The sequence below is a fragment of the Copadichromis virginalis genome, unplaced genomic scaffold (assembly GCF_057382275.1).
Source record: "Copadichromis virginalis isolate Kocher_CV1m ecotype Utaka unplaced genomic scaffold, C_Virginalis_male_GT1.1 unmapped_scaffold_1, whole genome shotgun sequence".
Lineage (NCBI taxonomy): Eukaryota > Metazoa > Chordata > Actinopteri > Cichliformes > Cichlidae > Copadichromis > Copadichromis virginalis.
In genome coordinates, this window is record NW_028188589.1 from 2,222,668 (window position 1) to 2,236,992 (window position 14,325).

Sequence of the window (14,325 nt, forward strand, 5' to 3'; positions counted from 1 at the left end):
AGAAGAATCATCTGGACATTTGTGAGGAACTCTAACCAAGAAAGCAACGTCACACAGATCCAACAGACAGTTTCCATGACTGCAAGTGTTGAGTGGAAAAATGCTACATTGCATTATTGCATCCTCTCACCACAGGAGGCGCTGTTGGCACCACTGATTGCTGATCAGCTGTTCTCTGATGATCTGATTGATACTGTGAATAACGGGACTCACTGAACTCTGTGACACAGTGAAGATTACAGAGTTTAACTTCAACATCTGACTGACGTCACACAGACAGAAGGATGAACCAGTGAGGCACAGAACACAGTTACTGGAGATACTGGATCAGCTCCATGTGAACCTCTGATGGAGAAGCTGCTGAGCCAGAGAAACATCAGGACATGACAGCAGCTGCACTTATCTAACAACATGTATCAGAGCTGATCTATGTTAGAGGATCTATCACAGCAGCTGAAGCCAAAGTCCAACACTGGATACCAGCTGAGCCTGTGCTGAGTGTAGTGTTACAGGAAAAGGGCAGAAACACTGGTAGCTCCCAGTGATGCTGACTGGGGCACAGAGCTGAATGATGCAGCATCAGGACACTGTTTCAGTCTGACTGACAGAGAAACCTGTAGCTGTATCTACATGTGAGGCAGAGGCCACACAAGCAGCTTTCTATGTTTCACAGTGACTGAGATCTTCAGTGGAGGTGGACATTGTGACCAGGAGATATTTTATTTTGTATTCTTATGATCACAGTTAGAATCAGAAGTATCAATCATTAATCATTTACCATTGTTGAATCTGTTGACAGTATAATCTTTTAATTATATCTGTGTTACTCTGAGCAAATATTAATGCACACTGACTGTTTATATAAAGTTGTTGCACTTTAGTGCAGTCACACCAGTCAGACCCACCAGTCCTGTTGGGCCCGGCCCGCCTGCGTGTAGTTCTGCACGTACGCCGGCCTGTAATCACATGCACGCACTTATGTAACACACACGCACGTTCACCTACACACTTAGTAATAATAGGAGGGTCGTCTGAGGACAGTTTTCTGATAGATACACTTTCACAAAATGCACAATGTACTACACACTTGTTTTTCTCTAACAACTGGCAGTTGATGTCCACATTAGGTAAACTCTCTGAACAGGCCCAAACTGTTATCATTTCCAGTAAGGTCTGACTGTGTGACGTCATCATGGCTTATATAAGGAGGGGGAGCTGTCCACTCTTTGGAGATCTGTGGCTGTACGCTTGTCTTCCCATGCTTCTGTCTTAGAAGTGTGTAATAAAATCACTATGTTTGTCACCTACACGGACTCGGCTGTTTTTCCTTCTTACCCAAACTGAACCAGACGCAACAACTTGGTGCCGAAACTCCGGTTGGGGAGGAAGGGAGCTTGCAGCTATCGTGTGGGTGACAAACAGGGGCGGAGGCCAGCAGCCTATCTGAGTGACGCCAGGCGACATAAGAAAAGGTGAGTGCCACCTGTTGATTTTTATCCAAAGGCGCTATATTGGAAGTTAAAACTAAATTTAATTAAATAATATTCACTCGGTCTGGGTTTCTGGCGTTGGTCCATAGTGATCTTGACTAATTAGTTTTAAAATAGGGCATAGTAGTCTGACTAAATTCATTGCTGTTCATTTTGGGGGTGAATTTTGAGTTAAGAAGTTATGTGTTTAAGTTAATACGGTTTAAGGTGTGTGGAAACAAATAAATACGGTTTAAGAGGTTTAAATGTGGGTTGACTGGGAATGCCAGCCAGTCAATCGGTAGTGTAGGGATAATTTGGTTTTAATTGGGTAGCAGAGACGGTCTCGGGCTTCAGATAAATGAAACTGGATGGCAGGGGTCCAACAGTGAGGCGTTTAAAACAAGTAAATTCGTTTAGGACTGAGAAGCTAGGCTCTCTAAGAATGCAGTTGTTCAGCAGGTGGCGCTGACACCTGACCGCGGACGCGTGGTTAGGCTTTTGCCCGGTTTTGGCCTCCCGCTGGGGACTTGGGACTCCCGGTTAATTGGCCAGGTAATCTATGAGTGATTGCCTTCTACTGCATTGATTGATTAAGAAGGTTAGACCTGGCTGCATCCTATCTAAACGTTGGGCACACTGAGCTTTAAGTAAAGCCAAAAGCGTGAACTGTGATGTGTCACGTGGCCGGTGGAGCTCCGTGTTTTCCTGGCGGGGAAGTAGTTTTAAAAGTAATTAGAATTTAGTAATTTGACCGTTCTTCAAGGCGGCGTACTTGAAACGGTAATTGATCAGCAAGAGCCGGGCTCTGGGCTGAAAGATGCTTTTAAATTAGTCAAAGATTTAGGAACACCAGCAGAGAAATAGAGAAGTGAGATAAAGTTGTTCTGGCATATGGTGTTTTCTTAGGAATTCGAGCGCTATCGGGAGGGCGTTCCCGAGGCGTGTATTGACCAGCAAGGCTAGGCCTGGGCTATAGGTGCTTTTAAATTAGTCAAAAAGTTAGGTGTAACCTCTTGTGGCATATGACGTCTATGCGGGCCCGTGTGTATATAGATTATAAATTACCGGTGTGTGTAAATAAGTTGTATAAATCTGTTAGATCTGAAACTCCGGCTAAAGACTTCATCTCTAGTAAAAATCTTTTCTCTTCTCTCCCTCTTTCTCTCAGTTGGGATTCTGTGTGTGTATGTGTGCTGGAGAAAAATAAAAAAGGAAAAGGGTCTCTCTCTGTCTCTGTGAGAGAAAAAAGGTGGGGGCCGAGTGAGCCCGCGGGGCCGAGTGGGTCCGCGGGAGCGAGCGTGTATGCTGTATGAGGAAGAAGGGAGTGGGAAGGAGCGAGTGAAAAGAGTAACCGAGTATTTGGTGATTTTTTATTATTTCAGAGGCTCTGGGTAAGAGTTTTGACTATATTGATTTAATTCTGTGGTTTTGGAGTTGGCGACTTTAGCTGTGAGAGTTGTGAAAAGAGCAGGTTTTTCTTTTGTTGTGATGTTAAGTATAAATTCAATAGACTGTGAGTAATTGGTGTTTTTCTGCCTATTGTGCTGCGTGGAAGACACAGAAGTGTAGAAATGTTTGTGGTTTATCTTTGTTTGACGTTTTATATAGAGTTGGTTGATTCAGGGTGATTTCTCCCGTTTAAGGGAGGAGTTGCATTGTGGTTATGTTAAAGCTTTGCTGTAGGGGTATGAGTGTGAATTTGTGCTGCCTTCGCATGTTTAAATGGATGCATAGAAGTTTGTGAGTGAGAAATTGTTATGGTGGGGTTTAAAGTAGTAAAGAGTCAAACAACGCCCACTGTTTTAAAAAGGCCCAAAACATCATGAAAGACACCTCACATCCTGGCCACTCCCTGTTCGAACTGTTGCCCTAAGACAGACGGTACAGGGCAATCAGAGCAAGGACTAATAGACTCAAACACAGCTGTTATCCAACTGCAATAACACATCTGAATACTACAAAATGTCCACCATGCCACTCTTGTGTTAATCTATGCATGGTCTGAAGCATGACTGTGGGAATACTTAGTATGTTAAGTATTCTATCTATTTTATTTATTGAATTTTATTGTTTTGTTTATATTTTGATATTGCTAGGGATGATGCAATGATCGGGGACCATTCTTAATTTCGTTGGTCTCATGACAATGACAATAAAGTTTTTGATTTTGATTCTGATTCTGAAATCAACCCTCCTCAAGAGTTCAATAATTTAGGCAGTTATGTTTATACAAATACTAAATGTATGTTTAGTGTCTTCATACAGGTGTTTTTTCTTAACCTGGAAACCTGAGTACGGCAGCAGAAGACGGGCCAAGCTTTGGCTAAAAATTCACGGCTGGACACCAGAGTTGTCCCCACCCCTCCCGGAAAAAAAAAAAAAAAAAAAAAAAAAGAGGGAATGTAGTTTTAGGCAGGTTTTTCTCACTGAACTGCTCTGGGTGCTGTGTCCCTGAATCTCACCAGTGTTAACCTCTGGCGGAAGACATGGAGAAAAGGAAAAGATGTTCCTGGTAAATGACCGAAACAAATAAAACCACACACAACCAGAGAAAGGTATGAGAAGTGTGAGGAATAGACACATGTGCGTGTTAGAGAAATGCCTCATTTGAGAAAAAGTTAAATTAACCCATACACTGCATTTCGTTGCCCTGTACCTGTGCATGTGCAATGACAATAAAGTGGAATTCTATTCCATTCTATATACAGACGTACCCATACATGCAATGAAGAAACAGCTTACATACATGTGCACGTACATGGAAGATTAAAGTAGCGACACTTAACATACACCTGTTTTTAAATGATATAGTTTATCCACTACTGACAAATAGACTCTCTGGGTTGCAGGACGACAACTTAACGTGAAAAGACAAAGACACTGGTCTGATGATTAAGTGAGGATACGACAAATTTAGTGGTTAAATTGGGATATGTTTTTGTTGATTGTTTGAGACAAATGACTACTGAATGGGAGAAAATTCCTTTTTAGGTTTCTAAACCGGATCTAAGAATTTTAACACGTACCTGTGTTGTCCTGTCAACTTGGGGGGTTATGAGTTGATTATGTGGTGAGAAAAAACAAAAAGGGGGGAAAGGAGACCTCGTTGTTTCTCGCCTCTCTGGATAACACAGCCAACACAACACAGCCAACACAACATCATTTTCCTGTTCGCCTGTTTTGTTTGTTTTTGTTTTTTCTGAAAGCCGAAGCTGACCTGGACTCCTACCCTCCCCTCTACCATCGTTGCCCTCTCCGCGACCATCTTTGACCCTTTGACCCCTGAAGGCCACAGCAGCTGGACTCACAACAACAACTTGAGGATGTCAATAGTGCTGCAAAAAAGCGATCTCATGCAGTAGAGACGGAGAGCACTAAACCTAAAGCCCGTTTCACTACACGGGGGAAATTCCCAGGCTGCGTCAGCTGACAGAGCTGTGACGAGACGCGCATTAAGCCCGGAGGAAAAGGGAGGGTGAGCAAAAGAATGCTGACCTCTGAGAAGAGCCGAACAGCAGAGCTTCAGAAGGCCGTGGAGCAAAGGAAAGACAACATAAATAGACTCTGATCTGACGTGGAAGGAAAAGACTCTGAGGTTTTTGCCCTCAGTAAGAGCTTAAGGCATCAGAGCAGAAACTGAGCATGGCTCCGGAGGAGCTGGCTGCTAATGGAACTCATCAGTCAGATGTGGAGTTTCATGTACAGGACTTGAAATCAGGCGGAAGCTTGCTGGAGCAGGAGGTCGTCAGTAAACCCTGAAAGAGCTACAGAAGCAAAAGGGTCAAGTTACAAGGAGAAGATGCAGGCAGCTGCAACAACGGATGAAAACAGACCCTAAGAGGAGGGGAGGACCCTAGGCCATGCTTCAGGCCGCTGGTTTACCTAAACTACAGAACAGGAAGGTGATGAACACAAACATACACCAACACACGAACACACACTTCTGCATGCGCCTACTTAGAATGAAGAGAAACACACACATGAACACTTATGCACTCGTTGAGGGAGTGAAAACTGATACATACCCATGCACTAAAATCAAAATGTTGATTTAATTTACTAAGAAGTGACACACAATGCTCCAGCTGCTGCAATGAAGAATGCTTTACTGACAAAGGCTCAATGCTGCACACAACAAAGTCAAATATAGAATATGCTATAATAATAAGCCCAGAGGGCATTTGTGTGGTCTGGGGAGCAGAGTCCAGAGCGGTTTGGTTATGAAAACGATGCCTGTGCGAGATATCTGGGGCTTAAGGCCTCGACTTAATTGTTTACTGTACACTAAAAAGAAAAGAAAACACTCTGAGCAGTGGTGCAGAGTGAAAACGAGGAATTAACAGTGTGAGTCTTATTTCAGAGCGCCACGTCATTGTGATGGAGATTTAATAAAGGAGGAACACACGGACAAAGAAGAAGAGAAGGGGGGACAGCCCTTGAGCACGATTGCCTGAGGCATTAAAGTTCTGTACTAAATTCTGGTTTCCAGTGTGAGAAAAGTCACGCAGTGCCAGTAGTAGAGCTAGGTTGAGTGATGATTCTAAATTACTGTAAGTAAATCATCGTACACCGTTCAAGTTTCATGATAACGGGGATCTAGACTGTGTTGAACCCTAGGCAATTTGAACAGGTAAAATTCGAGTGACCAAGTAGCAGTTGAATAAAAGTCATTGAATAAGTGTGGAAATAAACTGGCAGAATTAAGAGAATTAAAACATTTCAAGAGCTCAAATTACTTAATGGTTCAATGTTGTTTCACGAACGCAAAACATATAGGTTTAGGAATATGAAAAGGTTGAGGTGGTGTTGATTTGACTCTGTGTAGGTTTAGGTGGGTATTTTTATTGATGGGAAGAATATTCAGTGACAAGTCTCAAGACCCGGGCGTCTGCATTTTGTTTTTGTTATTTTTCATTTTATTTTGTTTTATATTTTGAACAGTGCACTGATTTTTGTTTGTGAATCTTTTCTTTAAGCAGATCTGCACATCGGAAATTACAAGCATTACACGTCGGCGAGAAAATTGTTGTAAGTGAGTTTCTCCGCATTGAAATGGGTTCTGGAGGAAACACTTGTGGGGACAATTAGAAACGAGAGTCCCTGTTTAAAAAAGGATTCAGCGAGGTAATCCAAATTCAAGTTCTTGTTTTCTTTTTGAGATGACGTCATTTTGCTGAGTGTGGAAACTAAATGCGACGACAGGTTTCACTATCAGCAAAGAATGGATGAATGGATGAAAGACTGGGAATAAAAACAAACGGACTGACTGGTAAAAGATGACAAGACTTGACCATGACTCAAGGTTAACCACCTCCACCTAGATAGGATAAAAGGGTGGATGAATTTATGTGTGTTTCTTTTTACAGGAGTAGAAGGATGACAAAATATTCGAGGATGAGTGAACCTGTAAATGCCATTTTTGTGTCTTGTGTTGCTTACAGAGGTAACTGCGCAGCGTTACCATTTACATTTTCTTCCCTACAGGGTTACAGTTTTAATGTTTTTCTATTACAGGATTTCTGGGCGGATGTGTGAAGAAACGGTGTTTATGGGTTAGGAGTTGGGGATGCTATTACACTGTATTCTGGTGAGAGTGTTGGGGGAGACACACCCTGTCTTGAAAACTGTGATTCTTTTACAGGAAATGTTTTTATAGCACCTATGGAATGAGGATGGCTGACTACGGTCAATGTGCTGCTAATGTTTGCTTTGCTTTGGTGAGAGGGGTGCAGTAGAAAACAGACAAGTGACATGAAAACAAGTAATAATAACAAATAACAAATTTGGGGACAGTTTGACCTAGAGCCCACTAACTGGCCATTAGGGGCTCTCTCTCTCTTGGAATAACATTGCCCAAAGGGTGAATAAAGCAAATTGTGGCAATAATAGTGATTTAATGATTGGAGAAATCCTGAACATGATACTTGTCTGTTGTGCTGAATCGTTTATTACTCTTATGATTTGCAGGTGGTTGTAAATAAGCTGTTTACTTTAACAGGTTTGCTTTCTAGCTGAATTGCAAAATACAACTAGAACGATTAATTGAGACTAATCGCAACTAACCGGAAACTGAGGAGGTTCTATATAAGGAAGAATTAAAACAGGTATAAAGTGCATTTGATCTTTAATTGCAGGTGGGACCATGAAGATTTTTTGGTACAGATTGCAGGTTGTTGCTCATTATTGAAGTGTGCTCATAAAGGTAAAAGCTATATAGGGGGTCTATCATTTGGTCTGTGTTTTAATAATTTAGGTATGGCAAAATTAAAGGTTTCTAGACAATTTAGGGAACGAGTGAGAAGCATAATTAGATGATCAGAAACTGAGTACTACACTCAAGTTAGAATTAAGAATGCCCAATTTGTTTGAGGTCTGTTGTTCATTTTTATACACACATTGCAAATGTGCTTATAAGGAGCTGGCACTTAGTCTGTGAAGGTCAAAAGCTTCATCCGACAACGGATCGGATTGATATATTGGAGCTATTGACTTCACGTGCAGAGTGTTAAGTGCATGCACGCTTACACACATAAGCATGGCATAGGATTGGAATAAACAAAGTCAACAACATTAGGTTAGGAGAGCCAGCGCAGGAGAGCTGTTGGCTTTCTGTCTCTTGCAGAGAAGGGAACAGACACCAGACGGGGACACGGAGATATGGGGACCCTTCACAGCAACTGGGGTCAAGTGTCATGGCCTTGGGGCTCCTTGATAAGATGGATCCCATAACCACAGCGATAACCAGGAAGGGGTTGGCGAAACCTAGGAACACCAGAGACCAACGTGGTTCGAGAGGCTTTTGGCAAAAAGGGGGACACGGCGGTGACAACGGACAACAAACACACAGATTTGTGTAGCGACTGAAGGGTGGTCTAACCCCGGAAGTCGAAGAAAGAAGAATCCGAGGGCGTTTCTTCACTCCAAGAGGAGGTGGTAAAGGGGCCTGAAGCGTGTCAGGCTGAAACTCGAGTCCGAAGCTAAAAGAACAGCTGGGTTGTGGGAAAATTGGAAAACAACGGAGGCGTTGGGATTGATAAGTGTCATAACGTGTTTGTTTGGTTTGGAAATACATCCTGGTGTGAGTTGGGCTGGCAAGCCAGCCCAAAGAGGAGGAATGTGACCAGGAGATATTTTATTTTGTATTCTTATGATCACAGTTATAATCAGAAGTATCAATCATTAATCATTTACCATTGTTGAACCAGTTGACAGAATAATCTTTGAACCATATCTATGTTAACATTAATCTACACAGATTATCAGTACTTTAATCAGTCTATTGTTGTTCGGTACTATTCATGTTATTTGCTTAAAGCTGTTTCACAGTTCTGTAATCACTCAGAAGCCTGTGGGTCTTGCTGGACCCTGCCTTGGTTCTATGTTCAGTTCTGCACGTACACAGGCCTTGAAAGTACATGCACGCTCTTATATAACACATGCATGTGTACACACACACTTAGTAAGAATAGGAGGGTTGTCTGAGGACAGTTTTCTGATAGATATACTTTCACAATAGACACGAATAGATATACACACCACACACTGGTTTTCTCTGAGTGCTGGGCTGAGTGGAAACATCTGGAGGCCTTATAAGGAGAACTTGTGGAGTGAGGGGAACTTCCTGAGATCTGAGAACTGACTGATACTTATCATGGGACTTGACGTCATCATTGTAATAAAAGCCTTGTGAGATGCTTGTTCGGGGGAGATCGGCTCTAAAAGGCTTGTGATGCTCATCTTCCCCATATGTACATATGTATAATAAAATCACTATTCTGACATCTACTGAGACCATGCAGTCGTTTGTCTCTTCCTCAAATTCGAACCCTGACACTTCTTATTGATAATTGGAGACCCATCTGTCTGCTCAATGATGACTATGAGATTAAGGCTTTAGTACTTGCTAACAGAATGAAAGAGTTCTTGGACACAATTATCGATGAGACACAATCAGGCTTTATGAGAAACAGACACCTTTCTAAGAACATGAGACTGGTTTTAGATCTACTTGATTACTCTGATTTGGTATCTGACTATAGCTTCATTCTCTTCCTGGATTTTTAAAAGGCTTTTGATACAATTGAACATCAATTTATTTTCCACTCTTTGGAAAAATTTGGCATTTTTCTGTAAAGCTATCAAAACCTTGTACACGAATGGCAATAGCTCAATTAAAATGATTAAGACTCCACCCCGAGATTTGACCTGTTATACAAGGAATCAGCACAGCTGATAAGGAGCTCATCATCAGCCAGCTAGCTGATGACACCACACTCTTCTTGAAGAATGCAAATCAAATCCGTCCAGCCCTTAGTGTTATTAGTGATTTCTCTGAGGCATGTTAATACTTTTAGCTATTTTATATCCATAAATCAATGGCGTGTCCAGCGGGGTGGCCAGTCTGGTTGGGGGGGGGTGGCCTGGGGGGGCACAGGCCACCCCCCCAACCAGACTGGCCACCCCAGGTGCCACCCCAAAGGTAAAACAATAAAATTCAATCAAATATCAAATGTCCGATTATGTTTTCACGGTGAAGCTCAGATATCCGAGTGTAAGTGAATGCAGCATCGGCTTCTGCGCTATGCGCATCACGTTAGCAAAGGTAGGCGAGCCAAGCACGAAGGACAACACTGCAGGAAACAATTTTTCGGTGAAAGAAAATGAGGACAGAATAAATGTCCCGGTAAGTAATATTAAGTTTGTTGAGTTTAGTAAACTTCGGTGAAATTAGAATCCCAAGGAAAAAATAACACTTAAAGAATTTTTGCAGCCGTCGAATATTTCAGACAGTATGCTACTGAGGGCAGCTAACATAAGAGTTATGAGTTATAAGATGCAGGTCGATGTGTAAAAATAACTCCGTTGTTTGGTGGTGGCTATGGCGGGGCTTCCACAGAGGCCAGCAGGTGGATGAGGGAAGGAGAGGCAGGAGGAGAGACTCGAGGCAGCCGCCAGTCCGAGTGTCAGGTGAACTGAACTTCAGGTAAGAAGTTATGACCTGCAGTCTATCTGGGTCAGATATAAACTAAGTTTAGGTGGAGTTTATTTTCGTTGTGCTGACTTTACCCTCAGTTGCAATAACTCGTACTGCGTTCTAGCCAGCTTGATGGAGTTTTTATACAGCTGGGTGGGTGCTATGATGTTATTGATAGTGAACTTTATTTTATTCATGCCAACGGCTCCTTAAAAAAATGGAATGGTCCCTCATTCAGAGAAAATATTACACGTTTCGTATTGAGCTGAGAAGAGGCGCAGTTTGTCCCGGACTTTAGCTAGAATGGAAAAAGACACAAAGCTGGAGTTATTCTGTCTTTACGCTGCACAGCTGCCTCTTCTTCTCCCATTCTCTCTCCTCTCTCTCCTGCTGCTACTTCAATCATGAAACTGATCAATGATCAGCTGATCGGCTTTTCTCTCTCATTTATTTATCGCCCACTTTGCTGGGTGATGTCGGTTTGTATATGTGGTGAGAGGGAAACATGCAGATGAAACCAGGAGATGTCCTTACTGAATCATCAGAGCTGAACAGGTGATGGAGAAACAGGTTTACCTTTTAGGTCACATGAATGAGTTGAAGGGAAGTTATGAACTGTTTCTGAGAGACAAACAACACCAGGATCCTTTTTTATGTAGCTGACAGCTGGTAACTGTGCAGGGGCGGGTCTAGCAAAGTGTTGCCAGGGGGCCAGGTAGGGCATTAACAGGGAGAGGGGGGCACAAAGAAATACTTTTCTTTCTTATTCTCATTTAAAATATCTAGCTTTTATTAAATAATTATCTAAATCTTACAACCAAAGTTTTTATCTGACGTAAAATGTATAGAAATCATACATATACCAACAAGACTGTACATCACTGTCACCACAGCGTTTGTTTTCATTCAAAGGCTTTATGGCTCTAATACCTGGTGGGCCGGTCTCTAGTCAAAATGCCCGATTTTCTGTACCGGTCCAGTCCTGCAGGTTAATACTGGCAGTGTCACCGTGCCAGCTGACTGTATTTCATCATCAGCCAGTGTTGTTCTTTATCAATATTACCAAAGTTTACCATAAGGCAGCATAGAAAGTATTTACTTGCTTTCAGGTTTCATTCAAATGTTAGTCTTTTCATTTGTTTCCCCACTTTTTCCCTGTTTCAAAATCAAACACCAGTTTGTGAGAAGATTATCTTCTTTTTTTAATAGGCAGATAAAGTTTTGCATTGGCATTGGCTAATTTGTCAATTGTTTGCTACAAATGTTCGTATTTTAATATTAAAAAATGTTTTTGCCCAAAACATATGTGCAGTATATGTCAGTAAAAATACTATGCAAATATTGCTGTCCTTGAATGCTGAGTAAACACTGACAAAGCACTGATTGTATCTCTTGTACTTTATCAACGCACTATCTAAAAACTTTGCACCGGAGTGGTTAAAATCTCATTCTAATAAGAGTTAAAAGCGCATTCGGTTATTAGGTTTATAGGATTATTGAATTATGGTTAATGGTTGGTAGAATTTTTTTTAAACATTATCTGCCAATTACATCTGCCACCCTTCTCCAAATCTGTGCCCCTACCTGGCCCCCCCAACAAAAATTTTCTAGACACGCCACTGCCATAAATGTAAGTTTATTAATAAAACACCATATTTCTGCCGTTTTATAAGGATATGAATTGTACATACAATCAATTTCAGACTCAACCAACAAAAAGCCTCTCAGAACAATATTTATATTGTAACAGTTGCTATTGTAATGCAGTGTATCACCACATGGCGGCGCCTCCTGTCTCACGACTGGTGTCACCCCCTTTTTGTTCTTCTTCGAACTCCTCCTGTAATGGATGCTCCCGTGTGTACGCGGACTAGTGTGCTCTTTAGTAATGTGTGGTAGAGGTAGCACTTTTATTTTTGATATTGTAAATAAATGAGTACTTTTTGGAAAGTCAGAAGCTGTTGCTCATTCGCTATCCACCTGCACACCTCCGCGGCTGGCTTCATCTCCACTGCACGTTACAACTGGCGCCCGAACTTTTTCCCCTTGGACTTCAGACGATTTTTGCATCCCGCCGAGGATTCTTCTCTTCTAGCACGTGAACTGTCTCGGAAATCCCCCCAGTTTTGCGGACACTCGGACGTTTTCTCCAGCCATGGCCGCAGCCTCAGCTCAGGTGGGACCCGACTAATTTCTGGATACCGTGGTGTGCCGCTGCTCCGCTTGGGAGAAAGAGAGAAGCTGACTCCGCGACGCGAATGGACTCCGTGGATTTGTTATTTGTTGTTGGTTTCGTCTTCTAAGGATTAATTCTTCTGTGGAGAGCCTGGACATGAACATTTCTGCTGGCTTTTCATTCCCCTTTCCCTCTGCTGAGACTGACTGTAGCACATGTAAGTGATAGCTTGGCCGACTACAACCGTTGGTGCTGGTCTTCGGCTCAGTATAACGAAACGACTTAAAACTAATCTTGCATTGAGCTCTAGTGTTGCAGACATGCTATTGTAATAACATGGTTCTGATCACTCCAGTCTAATTTCAGTTGTTGGGCGAAATTTTATTTGTGGTTTTTCTAAATTTAATCTTGAACGCATTTTTGCAGTTTTGTCTTTCTAGTCTGACCTAACTGACTCTTTTACTGCTATATCAATAACTGCGCTGTGCCCTGGAGCGGCTTAATTTTTTTGAAATCGCAATGGCACACTGCCCAGACGACTCTGACTCAGACATGGAACTTACCTCGTTACCTATGATAGGTTTGTAGCTTGAACCCATCCGCTGGAACGTTGGAGACAATATAATTACACTGCAAAGCAAGACACAAGTAGGCAAGCTTCTTCATGTTTCTCGTGCACGGGAGAAAACCGGACAAAGCGCCGTCCCTTCGCTTGACCCCAGTTGCTCTCGTCCGTTCTCCCGTACCACTGTTCTTTTATTGAGGTTACATGAATATGCATAAGTTCATTAACATATGACTTCTACATACAAACAAAGAGTACCGTGTGTGTGTGTGTGTGTGTGTGTGTGTGTGTGTGTGTGTGTGTGTGTGGGGTCAAGATGTGACCCTGTGAAGACTCTGGTGCTAGCTGGTGCCAGGACGTCTGGGTCCATCTAACAAAAGGCTCTTATACTTAAACAGATATACGTGTGCTTGCTATACCATAAATCAAAGATAAACTCTCCTAGGGAGTATGTGATTTATACCAAGGATACTGAATAGAGGAATGTATGCACCCCCCTCTACACAGAGTTAATACAGACCTCTTTTAGGATGAGATATCCTTTCAATCTACCAATGATTATATACTTCTAAGCATATATGAGTAAATGTTTCTAAGCATAAATGACAATCAACAATACAAAATCTAACATTCCCCCCTTATTGACGTTTATGCTTGAAAAGTCCCCAGTTACGAATACCTCATGTCTGACAGTTTCAATGCAAACATTGTTATATTCAGCATATGTCAAATCACCCTAAATTACTGAAAAAATACACAGTTTAACAAATGTATTAGCGGTTATCCCATTCCTCATTGAGCTCATCTCATGGCAAACTGCATCCTACAAACAAACAAAGAAATTGTTAATTTAATAGTGAAAATAAGAAAGTAACATTTTCAAAACCATCTCAGCTTGGTGGTGTTTTCTCCAGGTGTGCAAATCACATGTCTCTCTGCAGAGTGGTTTGAGTTCTGCAGGGCGTCATGAATGTCTCTTCCAGTTGTTTCCATCACTTTCCATAGGACCAGAGTCCAAATGTATGTAGAATAAACATTCAAACATACTAGTTAGTTTTGTTGTTTGTCAACATGGGTCTCAGCTATTTCCAAAGCTGCAGACCTCTCAGCACTCTAGTTTTATGGCCTCTACCAACCC

At 42.0% G+C, this 14,325-nt stretch overlaps 2 long non-coding RNA genes across 2 annotated transcripts; one reads left to right on the forward strand and one right to left on the reverse strand.

The window, feature by feature from the left end:
• Positions 1 to 383: 383 nt before the first annotated feature.
• Positions 384 to 9,266, forward strand: LOC146679518 (uncharacterized). Its single transcript, XR_014918558.1, has 2 exons — positions 384 to 7,439; positions 7,607 to 9,266. It is a non-coding gene; the product is annotated as an uncharacterized LOC146679518 (long non-coding RNA).
• Positions 9,267 to 12,605: 3,339 nt separating this feature from the next.
• Positions 12,606 to 13,246, reverse strand: LOC146679519 (uncharacterized). The gene is made up of 2 exons (XR_014918635.1): positions 13,186 to 13,246; positions 12,606 to 12,668 (listed from the first exon to the last, which is right to left on the reverse strand). It is a non-coding gene; the product is annotated as an uncharacterized LOC146679519 (long non-coding RNA).
• Positions 13,247 to 14,325: the final 1,079 nt, after the last annotated feature.